Raw genomic sequence first — 21,017 nt, forward strand, 5'->3', positions numbered from 1 at the left:
TTAAAAGGAGCAAAAGAAATGGCATGAAAAAGTGATGAAAATAGGTTAAAATATGGTAAGTTTGGATTGTTGCAGAAAATGGGTAAAAAAAGCAAAAATGGGCTCAAATTGTTCACAAAATATTTTTAGTTTCTTGAAGGCATCTGTTGATCCCAAATGGGATCCTGACCCCAAGGTTGAGAACCGTTTATTGATGGGAATCTATTCTTCTATTAACGTTAAATCACAGATATAGTTTTTTAATGTTTAATGCTGTTTTATTTCATTCTCTCTTTTTAAAGAAACATAAGTAACTCATTCAGAATTTTCTTTTGAAATAATTTTTCCCGAAATAAAAAAAAAAAAAAAAAAGATTTTTTTTTGTAATGTCAAAGCCACATTTCAGCAAACAAAGCATGACTGTTTTTGTTCAACATTGGTTATTAAAACACGTTCTCACCACACCTTTCTCCACTTCCTGAGTCAAAGCCTGTGAAAATGTGAGAGGAATGAATGAATGGCTGTCTTTACGTGAGCTGAATGAAATTCAAACTAGGGGGAAAAAATAGAAAAAGAAAGAAAGAAAGAAAGAAAGAAAGAAAGAAGTGTGAGAAAAGACGAGGTGTGAAAAAAGAGGAAGGCAGTGAGCTGCAAATATAAGGTGAGAGCGACAGAAAATGAAGTGGTTGTAATCCCTCAGCCTGGGTGGATTCCTCCTTTGGCCGTAGAAGAAGAATCACACCATAAAAATGATCCAGAGTCAGGACTTTGGTCGTGTCCAGGGGGGTGTGGTGGGGTGGGGTGGGGGGTGGGGGGATAGACATTACACATCTCCTTCCTTTCATTATGCTGCTGCACTGCGTCCTCTTCTCATCTACTTGCCTTTATTGCCTCCATTTCTCACGCTGGGAATTCATCAGGATTTGACCGTGTGACAAGTGTGCAGAGCTGAAACCACTTAATGGATGTGGAAGATAATAGATACGAGACTTTGTATCAGAAATGTAGGTGTGCGAGGCATCCTGGAGAGGCCGTACATACATGTTGTGCAAACACTGATTATCATTGTTAGCTTTTCCACTGACTTTTTCATTTACGTCCATCACCTCTTTGTTTAAAGTTCCCTCTGCAGGCAATCACAAGGTGCTGGGAGCGACGCGGACAGATAACAACACACATCTTATCGCCAGGCAACCGTCTGTGTTTTGTAAAAAATAAAGTCTTTGCAGATTGAAGGCTGTGTTTACTTAATACTTGCAAAGTTTGAATAAGATAATTACTTTACGAAGGGAAAGTTTGTTAAAGTAGCAGCGGTGTGAAAACAAAGACAGGATAGTTTGTAATTTCTCAAAGCTTATGAATGGAGTAAATAATATTTAGTGGAAAACCAACAAACATGACAATCAGACGTCAGATCTTTTTTTTTTTTTTGCAGATTAGCTACAAATATAAATCTGGCCCTTTAAAGAAATCCTCCACTGTTTTTACAAATGTGGCCTAAAATCTTTGAAATGTACTTATTAGAAAATATACAGTATGTCTAAGAAAATGCATTATTTTGCAGCATATATATATATATATATATTTTTTTTTAAACTACTTTACAGTTTTAGAGCCTGTGTTCCTCCATCTTGAAATCACGTGATTGATGATGTCACACGGCCCCACTGCCTGTAAACATCCCATTGCCTGATTTTTAGATCATTTAGTAGCTTTTTCAGTCAAAATTACAACTTGTGCTGCTTTTGAAGGTTCTAAATAATCAGTAAATGTAAAAGAAGTCGATGTAAACCTCATTTGTTCACCATTAGAGAATAAAAAACCTAAAAATAAAAATCTTTCACCGCAGGGGACGACAGTTCCAACTCTGTGGTTTGGTAGTAGACAATGAAGCAGAGAAGAAGAGCTCTCCTAAGGGGCCTTTACTCTCCCTTAAACAGTGGGCAGAAATGATCAAATAAATTGCAGACTGTTGAAGGGACTTCTATCCTCAGGGTTTGTGCGTCTTCAACAGTCTGTGATTTACTGGCTAACTTGAGCCAACAGAGCGTTTCAGCTCACTGTTTAAGGCAAAATAAAGGTCCCTTAGGAGAGCTCTTCCTCTCTGCTTGATTGTCTACTACAAAAAGCGCAGAGTTGGAACTGTCGGCCCTAGTTTTTGTCGTCTTTCTGTAAACAAAAGAGGTTTGCTTTGCTTTGCTTTGTTTAACTTTTCCTGATTATTTAGAGCAACCACACAAGTTGGTATTTTGTCTGAAAAATCTGTTAAATGATGTAAAAATCAGGCTGAATGTTTCACTTCAATAGAAAACAATGGGATGTTTACAGGCAGTGGGGCCGTGTGACATCATCAATCATGTGATTTAAGATGGAGGAACACAGGCTCTAAAAGTGTAAAGTAGTCCTATTTTTAAAAGGAAATGTAATAAATAAGGTGCATAATAATGTGTTTGTTAGATGTAGATCTACTAATAAGTACATTTCAAAGGTTTTAGGCTAAAAACAGTGGAGGATCCCTTTAAAGTAGAAATGACAGTGAAAACATGACTCATTGTGTAAATCACTAACTGACTCAGGTGTAAAATATCTTACTACCTCCAAATACACTAATTCAATGAAACATCACATTTTTTCCCATGTCTCACAGTTTTCCCATGCCTATATCACATGATGGAAGTCATTTTTAATCTCAAATTGCTGTAAATACTGTCAATTCATCCAAAATCCTACAATTTTATTGCTTGGATAAATACTATTATCTGTGGAAGTGCAAATTAGGGCACAATAATGATAAATTTAGCTCATTGTATAATCTGCAGCCCATTTGGGATTAAAACTGGTCCGTATTTGGTCCCTGAACTAAAATAATTTTGACTACCTGATCTATGATTAACTGATTCACTTCTTTGAGTTTTAAAATACTTTGGAAACTTTGTGTATAGAGTCATTGTTGGAAAGAAAAACAATGATTAGCATTTTTAAAAACATTTTAAATGTCGGTAACATTTCAGAAAAGTCAAAATCGCTCCCACGCAAGTCACACAAAAGATTAATGGAGCTGTGATTAGTGAATACGACAAAAAAAAAAACACAACAGGAAGAGGGATTATTATTATTATTATTATTATTATTATTATTATTATTATTATTATTAAGACAGTTTCTTTGTTCAATTCAGTTCAGTGGATGCACAGGACAAGAATGTTAATACTGAATTTCTGAAAAGAAAACATCTGACATGCTTTGTTAACCTGGTGCTGTGAAAGTCCTTTGTCTTTAAACTATTTGCATGAATAGAAAACATAATGGGTGTGTGTGTGTGTGTGTGTGTGTGTGTGTGTGTGTGTGTGTGTGTGTGTGTGTGTGTGTGTGTGTGTGTGTGTGAGTCATCTGGAAGGTGACATCAGAGGGTGGAAACACTGATGGGGATTTAAACCCAGACTGACACGTGTAGAGCTATACACAGCAGGGTTGGGGGTCAATTAAACATTTTTCATTTACAATTACCATTTCAATTATCCTCAGATAATTTTTTATCCTCAGAACATGATTTACTATTAAGTTCTCAATTACTTAAGTTCAATTACAATTACTCACAATGACTGAAATAAATAACCCAATAAAACGAAACCTTCCTCTTGTGTTAGCTTTTTGTTAGCATCTCTTATGCTAACGGGTCCTCAATCAGTTGTAAACATACACCAAAAACAAACATCTATCATCTTTTAGTAATCTTGTTAGGCTTCCTAATCAATGAAAATGAAAAAATTGATATGATTGAAACATTTTAATAATTATTAACTATATACGTGTAGAACTGTGTACATAGAAGTGTAACACACACAGTTCCCCAATTTTACGTTAAATTATAATTCACATTTTTCATAGAATTTTCATGGCAATTACAATTAAAGTGAATTATCTAAACTCAATTACAAATTAATTATGACAGCAACAGATTTTTGCAGATTTTAGCAATAACTAGTATTAGCATGAATTTGCATTGTCATTAGTATTAGCTAGCATTAAATAACATTAGCACTAGCATTAGCATTATCTAGCATTAGAGTTAACTAGCATTAGCGAGTATTAGTGTTAATGTTAGCAATAACCTAGCATTAGCATTAACCTAACAATAGCATTAGCTTAGCATTGGCATTAACGTAGCAATAGCATTAGCTTAGCATTGGCATTAACCTAGCATTAGTACAAACCTAGCAATAGTATTAGCCTAACATTGGCATTAACCTAGCATTAACACTAACCTAGCATTAGCTAAGCATAAACCTAGCAATAGCATTAGCCTAACAATAGCATTAGCCTAACATTGGCATTAACCAAGCATTAGGACTAACCTAGCATTAGGTAAGCATTAACCTAGATATAGCATTAGCCTAACATTGACATTAACCTAGCATTAGCACTAACCTAGCAATAACTAAGCATTAACCTAGCAATAGCATTAGCCTAAAAATAGCATTAGCCTAACATTGGCATTAACCTAGCATTAGCACTAACCTAGCATTAGCTAAGCATTAACCTAGATATAGCATTAGCCTAACATTGACATTAACTTAGCATTAGCACTAACCTAGCACTAGCTAAACATTTGCAATAAGGTTGAAAAAAGTTGAAATTGGTTGAAAAGGTTGAAAATGAATAAAAACGGATGCCTCCTGCATCCTCACTAGTTACGCCATAATTGAAATTAATTATCAATTGCGTGATTACAATTATAATTGACCCCAACACTGATAAACAGAGACACAAGTGACACATGCACAAAGTGGTTAACCAGCACCACTTAAAATAAGAGGCCTCCGTCAGAGATAGTCATCTGCTCGACACACACACACACACACACACACACACACACACACACAGGAGTGTAAGCCCCTCCGTGAGGCTGAGGGACTGGTGTGTTTTTCTAGGCAGGCTGCCCGGGCTGACCTCGCTTGGCGTGCAGCCAGGGTGGAGACGTTTGACTCTAATCCAACATGATGCTGATGTGGTGAGGCGACCCAGTAATGGTGGGCTCCAGCATGCTGTCATTACCAATAACGTCTCGCTAGGTCACAGGCGTCGCAGACTCCGACAGGACAAAACAATCACAGAGGGTTGAATCCTCCTCATGTCACAAGATTTTATCTTTAGACGTTGTAAAGGAAGGCAGGACGACTCTTTTAAGTGGTAACAATGTTGACTGACAGGCTACTGCACACTCAGATATTCAAGGGGTTTTCAACATTGCCTTCAAGAAACTAAGAATTTTTTTTTTTATCAATTTGAGCCCTTTTTCTGCAACTACTTTACAAACGCACCTTCATCCACTCCACAATTACTGCTCCGAGCAACATGAGATAGCATTACACTGGAAAGTGTTTTATCTGTTATTTTTAAAATGATCCTCATTGTGTATTTTTAAGCCAGTTTTATGAATGTGTTTTATTGTCCTGAATGTGTTACTGTTGTGGCCGTGTCAAAAAAAATCGATGTATCTATCATATTTTTGCTAATTTTGATATATTTTTGCTACATTACTCCCGTTTCTGACAATTCTCCATCAAATTTTAATGCCTTTTATGCACATTTTTTCCACTTTCAAGACATGTTCAGCACTTATAAACCCTTTAAACCACTTTTTCAACCTAATGTCACATATGTTGACCCATTATTGTCACTTTGAACCTCTTTTCACCATATTTCATGATTATTTTTGCCAATTTAACCACACTCACAATTTGTCATGCCCGTTATTTGCCAGTTAAACTAATTGTTCTTACTTTTTAATTACATTACCCTAATATATAGTCAAAATTCCTGAGTTTAAGTTCCCGTGGAAATTAAACGCCCTACGTGGATATTTTACGCCCCTTTGCAACCCTACTGAGATATCCACAACTACATTATTTGGTCATTTACACAATTATTTCATTTTTACTTTACCTTGCGGGCCGGATAGGATGTTTAAAAGGGCCAGATTTGGCCCCCGGACCTTGAGATTGACATGGGCTTTAAAGGCTTGTATACAATGTCCTTCCCATTTTTTTTTTGTAAAATCGCAGTTAAATGCGCAATCCAGTCCACATGAAACAAGGTGCGGTAATTGAGGAACCAACCCGACAAACTGAGTCTAAGATCGGTCAATACAAAATGGCAAAAGAAATGTTGGAAATTTCGGCAATGATGAGCGATTAGGACATTTATTTTTCAAACCGATCCACAATCAGTAAATTAATCTGGATCCCTTCCATAATGTAATGCAATCTTCCATTGCGTAATGTGCATCTCTGTTTAGATACATGTACAGTATATCATCAAATAAAGGAAATACATGCACTGTGATCAAACACACTTTCCTGCCACCACCAGGACATACAAACACTCATATCAACACTCGAGTAGAAGAACGATGTGATTTATGTGGCCAGCACAAGACGCCGCTCTGCAGGGCAATGCATTACGCTCTTATCTGCCTCTCCTAGAGAAGGAAACCCTCATGTCGTTTAGACAAAGGAGAGCAGGCCTATAAACCGTCTTCACTTGAGATCCATCCACCCAAATACTGAGAGAAGAAACAGGGTAAAACACTCTGTTATTGATGGAAGAGCAGAAGACGGGAAAAGCAAATAACGAGTTAGAAAGTATTGAAAGTTTAAAGGTAAAGAAGAAATTGCCTTATCTGTGCGGGGGGAGGAGCTCTGAGGATGCGTCGAGTCTTCAAAGACAACCTGTCTGATTCAATCTAATAAGCTCCGACGTAATCCTTTTGCTTTGCTCTTTGCCGAGTGATGCATTGGCTGAATATTAATAAAGCTCAGAGGTAGCAGAAGAGACAATGTTTGCTGTAACGTGTCACTGTCAGTCAACAAGCAGAGCTGCAACATTCAGGATACTTTGGTGGAGAAACACACAAAATAAATGACAGCTCTTCTTTTTTTCTGCTTCAAGTGAACACAATTTAAATAAATCTCTGACACGCATTCATAATATATTAAAATTTGTCCACAAGCCACCAAATCAACCATCGCATGGTCTCTTTGGACAAAGACAACGTTTAGAATATATTCAACACTTCATTAATGTGTGTGGTCTGCATAGGTTTATGATGGAAAAATTAGAAGCAGAATGTCAAGCACGGTGGTGGTAACATAATGCTACGGGGATTCTTCTCTTCCAGTGGCAACGGGAACATCGTCAACGTCCAAAGAATCGTGAAAACTCTAGCTTGGCTGAAACTGGGAGTACCAAGAGATCAAAGATGCTAAACATTCATCAAAGTCGTAAAGAAAATGTTCAAGGACAAAGATGTCAACATCCTAGAATACAGTAGTCAGAATTCCGTAATTCTGATCAAGAAACTTGAAGACCAAGACTAATGGCAGAAGATTGGGGCAGCCATTTGGGGACACTTGGCCCAAGATTGTGGAGACATACAAGAAGCGTCTCGATGTATCTATGTTCAATGTTAGCTTCTTGACAATATCAAGACTATAAGACGATATACAGATTAAGTCCAAAACTAAATTTCCAATTGCTGATATATTTATTGGGCCATTTTATTTTTTATCCCAAGTCTTCTTCACTAGTTAAATCCTATAAGAGAACATCAGCAAGGATCAAAGAATCACCATCGTCCCTGAAAACTCCAGCTTGGCTGAAACTGGAAGTACCAACAGATCAAAAATTTGGCAAGAACATAAAGAAAAAGTTCAGGGACAAAGATGTCCACATACTATAATGAACAAGTCAGAAGTCAGAGATTTCACATTATTCTGACCAAGAAACGTGAAGACCAGAGTGATGATGGCAGAAGATTGGGCGACATTTTAATGTGCAATAAAATCAAGTACAATCTATAATACACACACACACACACACACAAGCTAGAATAATACACTAGACTAGTGGGTGGTAATAGACGAGTTTGAAACAGTAATCCTCAGCCTCAAACTCAAACATTTGGTTCATTTACGCTTTAGAATATATTGACAACACTGTTGTTTTCCAGCTGAGGACAATTTCAGGGAGATGCAAACATGGGCATATAGCGGGGAGATTAGCCACCACCTGCAGATGTGGATGGTAGAAAATAGCTTGATATCAAGAAAGGAATAAATGCTTCAAAATGTTTGATTTTCCTCGATTTTTCTCAAGAAATTGGATCGTGTTTATTACTCACTGTACATCCCATTCTCTGATTCTTTCTGTCACCAATATATGTTCCAACACATTTTCTCCTTAGTTCAAACATCTTTTCTTAGAGACAAAAAGTTTTTTTATATACCTGCACTATATTGTCCTTTAGGTGCAGCAGAGATGATGGTCTGCTATATGTGACGGGGCCTCCACACGTTTTCAGGGCAAACCTTTTCCTGACCTAAATGCATTGGCTGGATGTTGAGTAGAAGACTCCAGATGGTTGGATGTACCTCTCACCTCTAACTCTAATGCAAACACAGACTGAGCAGATGCACCACAGAGCCACAGTCCAAACATGAAATATAAGAGAAATACATCCAAGCTAGGCTGTCAGTGAGGGATTTATGTGTCTTTATATCCTTCATTCTGAGTGTTTTCTCTTCTTTGGACCAAAGCATGTGTCAACCAACTTGTAGACTTTACAGGTTTTACTGCATATTATTATTCTAAAGATGAATAAATGTTGTAATTTGATGGGACTAATGCATGAAAAAAACTCATAATCTAACGTGTCACTTTCTAAATTAGGTAAATACTTTAAAGTTCTGCTACTAGTGTTGTATATGAATGGGTTTGGTTCAAAATCCATCAGTAGCTGTGTTTCCCTTTATCCTTGGAAATGTGCAAAATCTAAATAGCTCAATAAAAACTGGTAATGTAAACACCTGCATTTTGGAAAAACACTGAAATATCGCTAAAAAGTTTTGACGCTTTCATTAGGAGGAATTTCAGACGTTTCCACAAATACACGTTGCAGAACGTGACATACATGGTCACATGACGTGACGTATCTGGTCACATGACCACTCCTCTCCAAGAAAACATGGCGCGGTACTTGTGGACAGAAGAGACCGAGACATTTCTTAGCATTATACTAAAAATTATTAGTGTCACATTAGACATGAAACAGCAAAAAAATGCAGTGTTCTAAGAAGGTTTGCTTTTATTTTGCGAAAAACTGTAAATGAAACACAGCTATTAGTCAGATGTTAGTCAGGTATGAACCCAGCAGGTCTCTCAGATCTTTGGACACAGGTTGGACAGTAGAACCCAGAGTTGATGCCTGCTTTTAGTTGTTATGCTGCAAGTCAGCATCCATTTGAACATTGTTAAATCAAAGTTAAAAGCACTTCTTTACTCTACTGCTTGTGACTAAAAGGTATTATTATGGATTTAATATTTATATTGTTGATTTAAAACTCTGTTTAATGTTTCAATTGATTTTTAAATATGTTTAACATTTTTTGTTGCACTTTTTAATTATGTAAAGCAGTGTTTCTCAAATGGAGGTACGTTTACCCCTAGGGGTTTGCGATTGCACTACAAGGGGTACTTGAGAGAGGAGAAGCCCTTGACTGCAGCCTGCAGTTTGGGGCGGCGCTCAATTTTCGGGCTGGCGCTCAACGTTCAATAAACCAATCGTGTTCAGCCTTACTCTAACCCTAAACCCAGTGACGTGCTGTCAGGGTAGGCAAAGTAGGCAGTGCCTACCCAAGGGTGAATTGATATTTTGATGATTTGTTTTAATTATAATTATAAATTATTTACTTTTCCATTTCCAATAGCCTACAGTATCTAAAAGTTTGAAAGTGTCCGCATTTTGTGCGTTGCATAGCCCAAATTACTAAACAGCGCTATTTCCTGGATCAGCTGCACAGTCTTTTTTTTTTTTTTTCTTCACTCCGCTGTGAGGCAGCGGGAGGCCACGCCCCCTCCCAAAGGCACGTTGCTCTTCTGCCTCCGTTCCCATTGCATGTTTTTACGTGTTTGCGCATGCGCAGTCAGGTCCCCAAGATGACAACCATTTACGTGCAAAGGCAGCGTAGAGATCTGCCTTTGCACGTAACCGCGCTATGCTAAATGCTATATGTAAGTTCACAGTACATTAGTGAATAGATGCAACGTGACCGCTGCTGCTACGTTCTCTAGCTAGTGGGCGGGATAACACTACAGGCAGGATGACAGCACTCGAGATAATAAAGAAACTTTTTTTTGAGGAAAAACGACAGCTTTTAAAAGATGGAGACCAACACCTGAGTTACCAGAGCTTCAGCAAAGATAAGGTCAGAAAATTGTTGGTATTTTCTACAGTGAATGGAACAAAAGAAACGATTGGCTTTGGGATACTCCTCACTGAGGCTGTTCTGAGTTGTTGTTGTTGTCTTTTTCTCCGTGTTTCTGTGATTCCAACACAAACAACAGATGCGCTGCCGTGTCATGAGATATATCTTGTTGGGAGAGTATGGAGGCTATATTAAATAATTGTTTATGTTTCTTTAATGGTGTTTTATGATGTTGATTTTGTTAGATGGCTAAATTGTTGGGTTTTTTCTTTCTTATTATGAATTTTATATTTTGATAAGCGCATTGAGATGACTTTGTTGGAAATTGCTTTATACAAATAAAATTTATTTGAATTGAATTAACACTTGACAGCAGAAACATATGAAATTGTCATTGGTGGTCTGGATTTGCAACGTGCCTACCCAACCCTAGTGGTCACGGCACGTCACTGCCTAAACCTTACCTTTACTTATTTTGAGGTTGATTATTTTTAACTGTATAAGAATCACACATTGAGCCCAGAACTACAGACTGAAAGCCAAAAGCATGCCAACGTTGAGCAGCGTTGAGCTCCGCCCCAAACTGCGAACTGCAGTCAGGAGTACTTCTGAGAGAGAGACTGGGGAAAATTAACAAATGAAAGCATTAAAAATATGAGATTTTTTAACAAAACCGCCCAAAATAAGAGAAAAATATACTCGATAATAAAAAGTACAGACAAAATACACAAAATGACGCCAAAAACACACACAAAGAGAGAAATACTGAATAATAAAAAAGAACAGGAAAAAAACAACAAAATGACACCAAAAATACACACAATTACACAAAAGTATGATGGAAATGATCGTGATGAAAACATGAACTGAAAATACAAGAGTCAGTCTTATTCTCACACCAGGAGGGGGATGACCAGGAAAGATAAAAACTATATAAATAAATCTATTCAGGAGGCACTAAATACTGTTTCGGTCCACTTATTTATAAAGTTACATTCTTTAAAATGTGTGTTATCACCCATTAATCCCATCAGTATGCTCTATAATTATTTTTCACAGAATTCTGAGCAAAAAAGGGGTACAAGAGTCAAAAAGGTTTGAGATCCACTGATGTAAAGCACATAGAATTGCCTTAATGAAATGCACTATACAAATAAACATGTATTTTTTAATCAAATTTAGGTGTTCACGTAAAACCTCTACATGATGCTTTTAGGACTTTAATATATTTAAAACCTGGAATAGATCAAGGAGAACATAGAGTAATGCAGAATCTTAAGATTAAGATATTTTGCACTTTTTTTTTACTGTTTTACTTTAAGCCAAATTCAACCTCAGCATCACAATGGCTCAAATTAAATGTGTTTAAAGCTGAAAAATAAAGCATAACATACATGTAACCTCAGAAGAAACTTATTACTCAATTCATCTTTACCATTTGCAGGATTCCCAATGTCGCACCAGACAGTGACATGAATGTTTCCACCCTGTTATATCATTACAGAAGCACATGACTAACACTTTATTCTGATTTAAGCTAAGACGCTAACATTCCAACAAACCATTCCTTTGCACATAAAGCTTTGCTGACATTCTTGAAATGCCAGTCAGGGATTTAACAGTAGCATTTAGTGCCAGCACACCCTGTGTAAGTACCCATGTGCTCAAGTGAAGAAGCTATGTGTGGAATTCAGGTTTCGTTTGAGCTTTTTGTTTTCAGTTCCTTCCTCTTAGATCCACCTGATTCCCAGCCTGGGAAACTATCATCATCTAAACAATCACTGTCTGTCAAAGCAATGACGGCCTATTTTGATTACTCATTCCAAATACAATCTGACTATGCATACAGTGCACACTATTATTTTAAAGAGGAATATACGTTGCCCGAGGAGCATTAAAGCTGTTAGATACCAGAAATAAAAAGATTAAATCAGAAATCCAACATGTTATTGGAGCTGGTGGTGTATGGGTAGCAGATTGTAAAGTTGTACAAGCTAAAATAAACAGCAAGTTTTTGCATTAACATTTAGATTTAACATTCAGATTTAGAATTAACATTTAAGATTTACATTTAACATTTAGCATTTAAATTTCGATTTAACATTAAGATTTAAATTTAACATTTTGATTTAGATTTAACATTTACATTTAAGTTTAATATCTAACAATTAGATTTAGATAAATATTTACCATTTAGATTCAGATTTAACATTTAACATTTAGATTCAACATTTAGATTTAACCTTTATATTTAACATTCATGATTTACATTTAATATTTAGCATTCAGATATAGATTTCAAATTTACATTTACATTGAAGATGTACATTTAACATTTACATTTAACATTGAAGATTTACATTTAACATTTAGATTTAACATTTACATTTAAATGTAACATTTATATTGAACCTTTATATTTAACATTTAAGACTTACATTTAACATTTATCATTCCAATATAGATTTAACATTTATATTTAAATTTAACATTTACATTTAACATTTACATTTAGATTTAACATCTAAGATTTACATTTAACATTTAGCATTCAGATATAGATTTAACATTTAGTTTTAACATTTGGATTGAGATTTAACCATTAGATTTAGATTTATCATTTAAATCTGGTCAAAGGTAATGTAAACAACTTCACATACATTTTTTCAACGTGGTTTCTTGCTAAATGTTGCAAACAGTTGCTGGTTTTTTTTAGCATGCACAACTTCACTATCGGTGCCCTATAGTAGTGACTCAGAGTTTCTTGATGAGTTTAATTAAACTCATAGTTTTAAACTGTCATTAACAGATCTGCTGGGACTTGTACATGCTTGGCCTACGAAACTAAAATGTTGTTGGTGTTCAACCCCTGAGCAGTGAAGAGCAGGATGATGATATACCTCTGACACCTGAGAACTGATTAAATAAACATGAAGAACTCCCACAGGACGCATACAGCAGTCTGGGGCTACAGCATCTGTTCCATGGACACACAACATTAATACACACACACACACACACACACACACACAACTTCTGCTGCTGCTCACTGACCCTTAACTCACTGACTTTAGTGGGTGTCACTACAAAGATAACCGTCAGCATATTCCTAAAATATAAATACAGAAATTCCAAATGCATGAGTGACCACGCTGTGAAGAAGGTCCAACATTTCAAATTTTGTATCATGTGGAGAATTTTGTGCATTCTGGTGCTCCTGTTGTTAATAGATCCCACTGGGAAACAGGAGACTATCTTCTTACTGTTGTTAGAGACACACACATGCACATGGAGTACAGTTTCAAACACACACACACACACACACTATCTGCTTATATAGTCTGTCTTACTCCAGCCTCACAGAAACATCTAAGGACTCTGATGCTGTTGGTCTGAGGGAAAATATCAATAAAAATGATATAATATATATACACACCTGTCCAGAACGCACAAGAACAACAGTAATGATAAGAAAACAGATTTTTAGTGTGCCCAAAATGGAATAAATAACAGGATTAGATCAGTGAGTAACGCTAATACTCGGCTGAATCTGCACTAGTATAGGATGACCAGATTTTTGAAACTCAAAACAGTAATTTAACCAAAGACGACGACAGATTTTCAAAATAAACAATTTGATATGCTTTTATTTGTAATATTGTAATATTGGTCACATAAATTACATTTCTTTTTTTTTCTTTCTTTTGGATGTTATTGATTTTTGAACCAAATTTAAAGTGGCCATCAGTCAACAAAAAAAAAGAAGCAACATTTTAAGTTAATAAAATTGTTTTAAATAATCAAAAACAACTTGTTTTTGTTTTGGCACATTGAAGGAGAAAGTATAAGGGAAAGCAAAGGAGTAATATTGTCAATGCCATCAACCAATCAGCATCGAGTTGCAAACGTGTGGAAGCCTTTTAATTGTTTTATATTGCAAGCGCTACTATGGCAACTGCTGTCATTGACAGCTCACAGTCCACAGAGATCACGTTTTTAAGCAAAATGCTGCCTTCAGGGTCTTTTTTGTCCATTTCTCAATAAACGGAACAAATGGGACTGAACTTGTGAAAAACTGGGACAATTCAATGGTTTAGGGGAAATCGGCCGTGACCCGGGACGCAACTCTGAAAACCACGATTGTGCCGGGTAAATCGCAATGTCTGGTCACCCTACGTTTATATACACACCTCTCCAGAACGCACTAGAACACCTGTATTGGATAAGAATTTAGATTTTAAGTGTGCCAAAAATTTAATAAATAACAGGATTAGATCTGTGAGTAAAGCTAATAGTACGCTAGTACAATCCTAGCATGAAGTTGTGTAACTAAACAACCACAATAGTCGGTATTTACTTCTAAATTAAATATTTGTCCTCTGAATAATTGACATTTTACTGTAGGAAATATTTCTAGATATAGGCTAATCTAGTAAGCTAGCTTGTGTCTAAAAAGAGTAAAACAGTTTGTTTTGAAATTGCACTCTGGAAAAGGTTTTGCAATCATGTAATAAAAGAATCATCCTATATTTGTTCAAATATAAGTTACAGTATATAATAAATATTTATATATAACAAAGAAAACAAAAGACAGCTAGCAAGGAAGTAAATTATGAGCTAGCGAGACAATCAACTTACAGCTATCGAGCTCTGTTACCATTAAATTATTAATGAGGTAAAAGACAATTCAGTGACTTAAAACCAACTACAATAGTTAGTGTTTACTTCTAAATGTATATCTTTGTCCTCTAAATGATTTACATTTTACCATAGAGATTGATATACCATTATCAAGAGCTCTTAGCTGTATAGGCTATAGGCTACGCTAGTTAGAACAGAACAAAAATCAACCTATATTTATTAAAAAATACATTCTATTACTAAGGACAGAACAACCAAAGCACAAAGACAGCTAATAAGGAAATAAATGATATAGCTAGTTAGCAAGCTAGATAACCAACTTGTAGCTATCGAGCTACGTTATCATTCAGTGACTTAAAACCAACCACAATAGTAAGTGTTCTGTTATTTATTATTTATTTGTCCTTTAAATAATTCACTTTTTACTGAAGGAAATATTTCTCTTTCTAAGTTTAGAAATATACCATTAGCACTAGCTCTTAGCGAGATTTAGGCTAACTTAGTCAGCTAGCTTGTGTCTAAAAAGACTAGAACAGTTTGTTTCTAAAGTACACTTTGGAAAAAGTTTATTGCATTAATGTATATTTATATATAATATATTTATTAAAAACAAGTCATACAACTAAGGATAGAGCGACCCAAGCAAAATACAAGCATATAAATTATTAGTTAGCCAGCTAGCTAGGTAACCAACTAGCATCAATCGAGCTATGTTACCATTAAATTATTAATATGAGGTAAACAATAATTCAGTGACTTAAAACCAATTATAATAGTCAGTGTTTATATATCTTTGTCTTGTTGGAAAAGCCCAACCATTTATCAACAGTTATATTATTTATGACATTTCTTTATCATTTCTCTTTTAGGGAAATGGTAAAAGTTAGCAGGGATTTTTTTTTTTTGTTACATTAATCTCCCCCTCTTGCTTTATTGAAGTCAGCTTTCCACTCCGTTGCTCACATCTCTTATTAATCTGCTTTCTGTGTAGCTCATAATAATACAGCCATTGTACATGATTGAATCTACAGCCGAGCAGTAAATGAGACACCCTTCACAGCTGATGTGACAGGAACGTGTGTTGTTGAAGCGTCCAGCGCTGAGTTCAGCTGATGGAGCTGGGACAAGGTCACCAGTTTCTAACAAGCAACGCCTCATCAAACCGCTGCTAAAAGGTGGAGGTGACGGCAGCAACCAGCGTTTTTAATAAAGTGGAGGATTGACTTTGGCCTCATTGACTTTGGATTCATTTTGTGTTTTTTTGTCTTTCAGTTGTCTTTTTGTGCATTTTTTGTATAACTGTTTTTGGTTGCCATTATTATGTATATCATAGTATAGATAATACAGCTCCACCTACTCTCTCAGAATATAGAAAAATATCTGCTATACATCCTCGTGGACATGCCAGCTCCTCAGAATTGGAAAAAAGGTTTGTTAGCATATGCCTCAGCTCCCTGTAATTTGATTAGCTTGGCCCATAACTGCATGTGGGAATGTAAATTAAAAATCTGATGTATTTTTTGGGGTTATTCTTTCACCACTTGCGAAAATTGAAACTCCTTTACATGAGGCCGTTGTAGCTTGGCTCTGTGTCTTATAATCATTTATTGTTTATTATTATTTCCGTTAGTAACATAAAACATAAAAATAAATCATTGTATCAGAAGATTTATTTTTGAAAACATAATATGAATTATGAACACATTTCTCACGTTCTACATTCTCTCATTTTTTAATGCTGTTTTTTCTAATTCACACTTTGTGAGATTCAGCTTCTCATCATGGAAGCATGTGGTCGTTTCTCTGTAGCTTCAAACCTGGTATAGTGATTTAAATTGTATTTGTTGGGTGGACTGAGACAAAATCAGTCCACTACTATCAGTGACACCATGTAGAAGCTGTTATTAAGTCAGTAATTCTCACCATGTGGCTCTTTATGTCTTAATTTCAATTATTATTCCCCCAGAAAACCTTAAAAGAAGGAAACTTTTTAACCCTTTTTAACTATTTCCTTTGGCCATTTTGTAACTTTCTTTGTCCCATTTTTGCCTCTTTTCAAAAAGTTCTGACACTTTTATCCAATTTTTGTGCTTTGTTTAACTTCTTTTGGCCACTTTTCATCCAAAAAAGCCAACTTTTGCCCAATAAATACCACTTGATTCCTTTTTACACTACATTTTGCCTCTTTTTTCCACGTTTTTTCCCCTTTTTCACAATTGATTGCCACATTTTGCTCATTAAAACTACCCTTCCGCTTTATTTGCCTTTTTTGGGCCACTCTTTACTGCTTTTGGCCCATTTTAGTCACTTTACACTCTTTATTTGCCACATTTTTGCCTCTTATGGAACATTTTAGGCCACACGTTAAAATGTAGGCTTCCACTTGCTCATCATAAAAAAAACGTAGGCCACCCCTGCTAGCAGCCATGACGATAGCTAGACAAACAGAGTTCAGAACTGATTAAAATATATATGCATTTCATATATGAACATATTTCAGGCGCATATGCAGGAATCTAACAATGCTGTTTGAATCCATCTCGTGGAAAAAAAGGTTTAAAAAACAGTCAGAACAAAACGATGCAGTGCACACCACAGGACCGCTCTCTCAGCAAATCATGCTGTCAATCTCTTGGTTTGTTTTGTCAGCACGGGCGTCAGACTTCTATGTAGGCGGATTAGATTCTGTTTGAACATAACTTGCCCTCCGGAGAACTGCGCTGAAGTGGATTTGGTTAATGGGAATCTGTCCATCACCATACTTCAACTGGTGGTACATTCAATTATCGTGCTGCCTGCCTGGCTGCCTGTAATTATTTACTGATCTGACCGACGAAGCTTTCAAGTTCAAATGGATGTGTGTGAGAAGGGGCTGTAAGTTTAATGTGTGGTAGAGGCAGATGGAGGGCATACCTGGAGTTGATTAGGGGAAGGGGAGAGTCATGTGTCATTGCAGTCCATTGCGTTACGTCACCAAGACGGAAGAGCTGTGATTAAGCACCATGTGTAAAACACAAAGTGATACTGGCCAAATAAAGTATACAGTCATCTTTGACAAACAGGGAGGTACAAAAAAGAATATTTGCTTTTTGGTGAAAGTCGTCGGCTGTGCCCGAATATTCTCCTTTCCTACCCACTTTTCCTTAACCCGGGGTACAGGGATGGACTGCATGGGACCAAAATAATGCCCTGCTATTTTGTGTCCAGACCAGTCCACTACATTATCAGTGACATCATGTAGAAGCTGTTATTAAGTCATTGATTCTCAACATGTGGCTCTTTGTCTTAATTAGGGCCCAAGCACCAATTGGACCCTATTGTAATACAAGTCGTTTTTATGTCTTAAATTTAATTCCCCCAGAAAACCACTGGCAGATGCATCAGTGTTTCCTAGACTAAAGGAGGTTATAAAGGAAGCATTGAGCATCCTTTCCTTAGCTTTTAGAGAATCGGAACGCTCCTTATCATGGGCGCCACTTAAACACTTCCGGGGTTAAGGAAAAGTGGATCGGAAAGGAGGGAATATTCAGACTTACCCTTTGTCTGACAACCTCAAGAAGTCCTGAATCATGTCGTGACGCGGGCTTGGAAAGACGATTTAAGGGCGTTTTAGGGAGTGTTTAAAAATGAAGACAGACACATTCACCCATGCAGTCACCACCTTCTGCTGAGGCTGTCAGCATCAATCTATGTGTGTAACATTTTAATAGTCCAGGGTAAAGCATAGCCACTAATCTGCAGAGCGCTGACATCCTGCTGGCAGACGGCCAGGTGGGTTTCCCTCCTGAAAGTTGTTCTGTTCCCCCCTCCTCATCTTCTCCTGACCTTTTCCCTACGTTCTCTCAGCTTTATCAATCTGAAACAAGCCCTTCAGTCAGACGGTGTTTTGGTGAGCACCACCTGCAGAGAACCTGAAAGGCCATAAATACAAAGATCTCTCTTTTCCTCAACAGGAGACAGCACTTTTAATTCTTCTCTCCCCCTCCTCCGTTCCCTCCCCACTCCTGATATTTCTCTGCTCTGATTTACACACACTGTCATAAAAACGTTTTACCCGCCGACCCCGTGACCCCGGACCTCGCCACCGTTTGCTAGCAGTAGATCACAATGGCATCATGTTTCCGTTTGAGGTAACATACAGCCGTAGAGTTTAGACAGCTGATGTAACTCTACCATCGATCCCAAGTCTGAGCCATCTGGACACACAACACCTGACATTCCTTCTTGTTGCCGAGCTCATATCTGACAATAGAGAAACTATCAACACTATCCCACTTCTGATTTTAAACCATTTTATACAGCAGGAGAAAACGTGCTGTTTTTATTTAAGCGTGACCACTCTGCATTTTAAAGACTTTTGTCCCAAAGTGGTTTGGTTTCTCACAACATTAAAGCAACCATAATCAGAGGTGTTTCTGGCTATATGCAGACTTTGCAACTGCATAAGGCCTCATGAGCCACTAGGGGGCTCCAGATCTGAGTCATCGGTTTCATCTGAGAAGAAGAAAATGACCCGTTTTCATTCCCGATATGCTTTAGATGCTGGAGACAATCATTATCATTATCAGATAAAAACTATGGATGTGTTGTAAATGTCATACTAACGTACTACTCATCCTAACGTATTACTCATACTAACGTATTACTCACACTAACGTATTACTCACACTAACGTACTACTCACACTGACGTACTACTCATCCTAACGTATTACTCACACTAACGTATTACTCACACTAACGTACTACTCACACTGACGTACTACTCATCCTAACGTATTACTCACACTAACGTACTACTCACACTGACGTACTACTCACACTGACGTACTCACACAGTAGCACAATGGAGGGTATCAGAAAATCTCTGATATGTTGGCATTAAATGTGTCTACGTGAGTTTTATGGATGAAATGAGCACATGTTGATATTCTACTTGGTCACTTTCTCACTTCAAATGTTTTCAGAACTTTCAAAGTAAAGGTGGAGAATTAACAAAGATTTAGCCTCAGTGTGAACAAGGTTTTCAATGCTGTAGGTTCCAAATGCATCTTGGGAAACTTGGAAGTATACTTCAGCGGGAACGCTCATCATCCTAATCACACTTATATTATATAGTAGACATTCATTAAGTTTGTAGTGTAAAGTACAGAGTGTGACATTTGGAACACAGACCATGTCTTTAAATTATAATATCTGAATGTTCTGTGATGAAAGATGAAAATAAATTGCTATTAAAAGCTTTTGCTCGTGTTTTTTTTGTAGGTGATCAGTCATTAAGTCATGATGATTTTGAAAGCATAAAGTTTGCATTAGCTAAAGTTTAGGTTTAGGCTCTAAAACTGTCCAGATCTTTAAATTCACAGGCACAGAAACGTAAACATAGTTGATTTTCCTTCTGTATAAGTAAACAGGAATTAACTGCAGACTTCCTCCTGGTTTCGAGATCAAAACATAGAGAAAAACAAGTCAACCATTGAAACTTTCACTCTGTTCCTCACCTGGTAATAGTCAGTGGCCTCATTGTCGGCCAACTATGCTGTTTACGGTCTATAAAACTACAAAGGTTCACTTTTACCTTACAGAGAAGAGCAGGCTTGATTTAGGACTTTAGGTTGTCCTGTGTTATGCTTTCACCACAGAATTTGGTGACCTAGTCTAAAGCAGTGCTTCTCAAATGGGGGTACGTGTACTACAGGGGGTACTTGAGAGGGAGAGTGGAAAATTAACAAATAAAGAGTCAGTCTTGGTCCCACACCAGGCAGGAGATGACAGGAGATGATCAAACTATAGAAATAAATCTATTCAGGATCCACTAAATCAGTGTTTCTCATCCTTGGGGTCGGGGCATGTGGTCGTCGGACAAAGGGGGGACTTGGATTCAGAAATAAGAGCCAAAAAAGTTTGAGAACCACTGACTTGTCATTTCATGCGTCTGACATAGGGCCGTTATTTGACTAAAACAGAAAACCAAGGCTAAGTTCTGGCTCTACGTGTGCATACCTGTTGTCGTGCCCTGAATCCAACGACAGACATTAAAATCTGATCCTCAGTCTGCACCCTGTGACCCCGACCCCCGCCCGGCACCCAGTCGGTGGGACAAAGAGCATGTTGTTATACGAGGGGGCTTCAG

The sequence above is a fragment of the Gouania willdenowi genome, chromosome 12 (genome assembly GCF_900634775.1).
Source record: "Gouania willdenowi chromosome 12, fGouWil2.1, whole genome shotgun sequence".
Classification (NCBI taxonomy): domain Eukaryota; kingdom Metazoa; phylum Chordata; class Actinopteri; order Blenniiformes; family Gobiesocidae; genus Gouania; species Gouania willdenowi.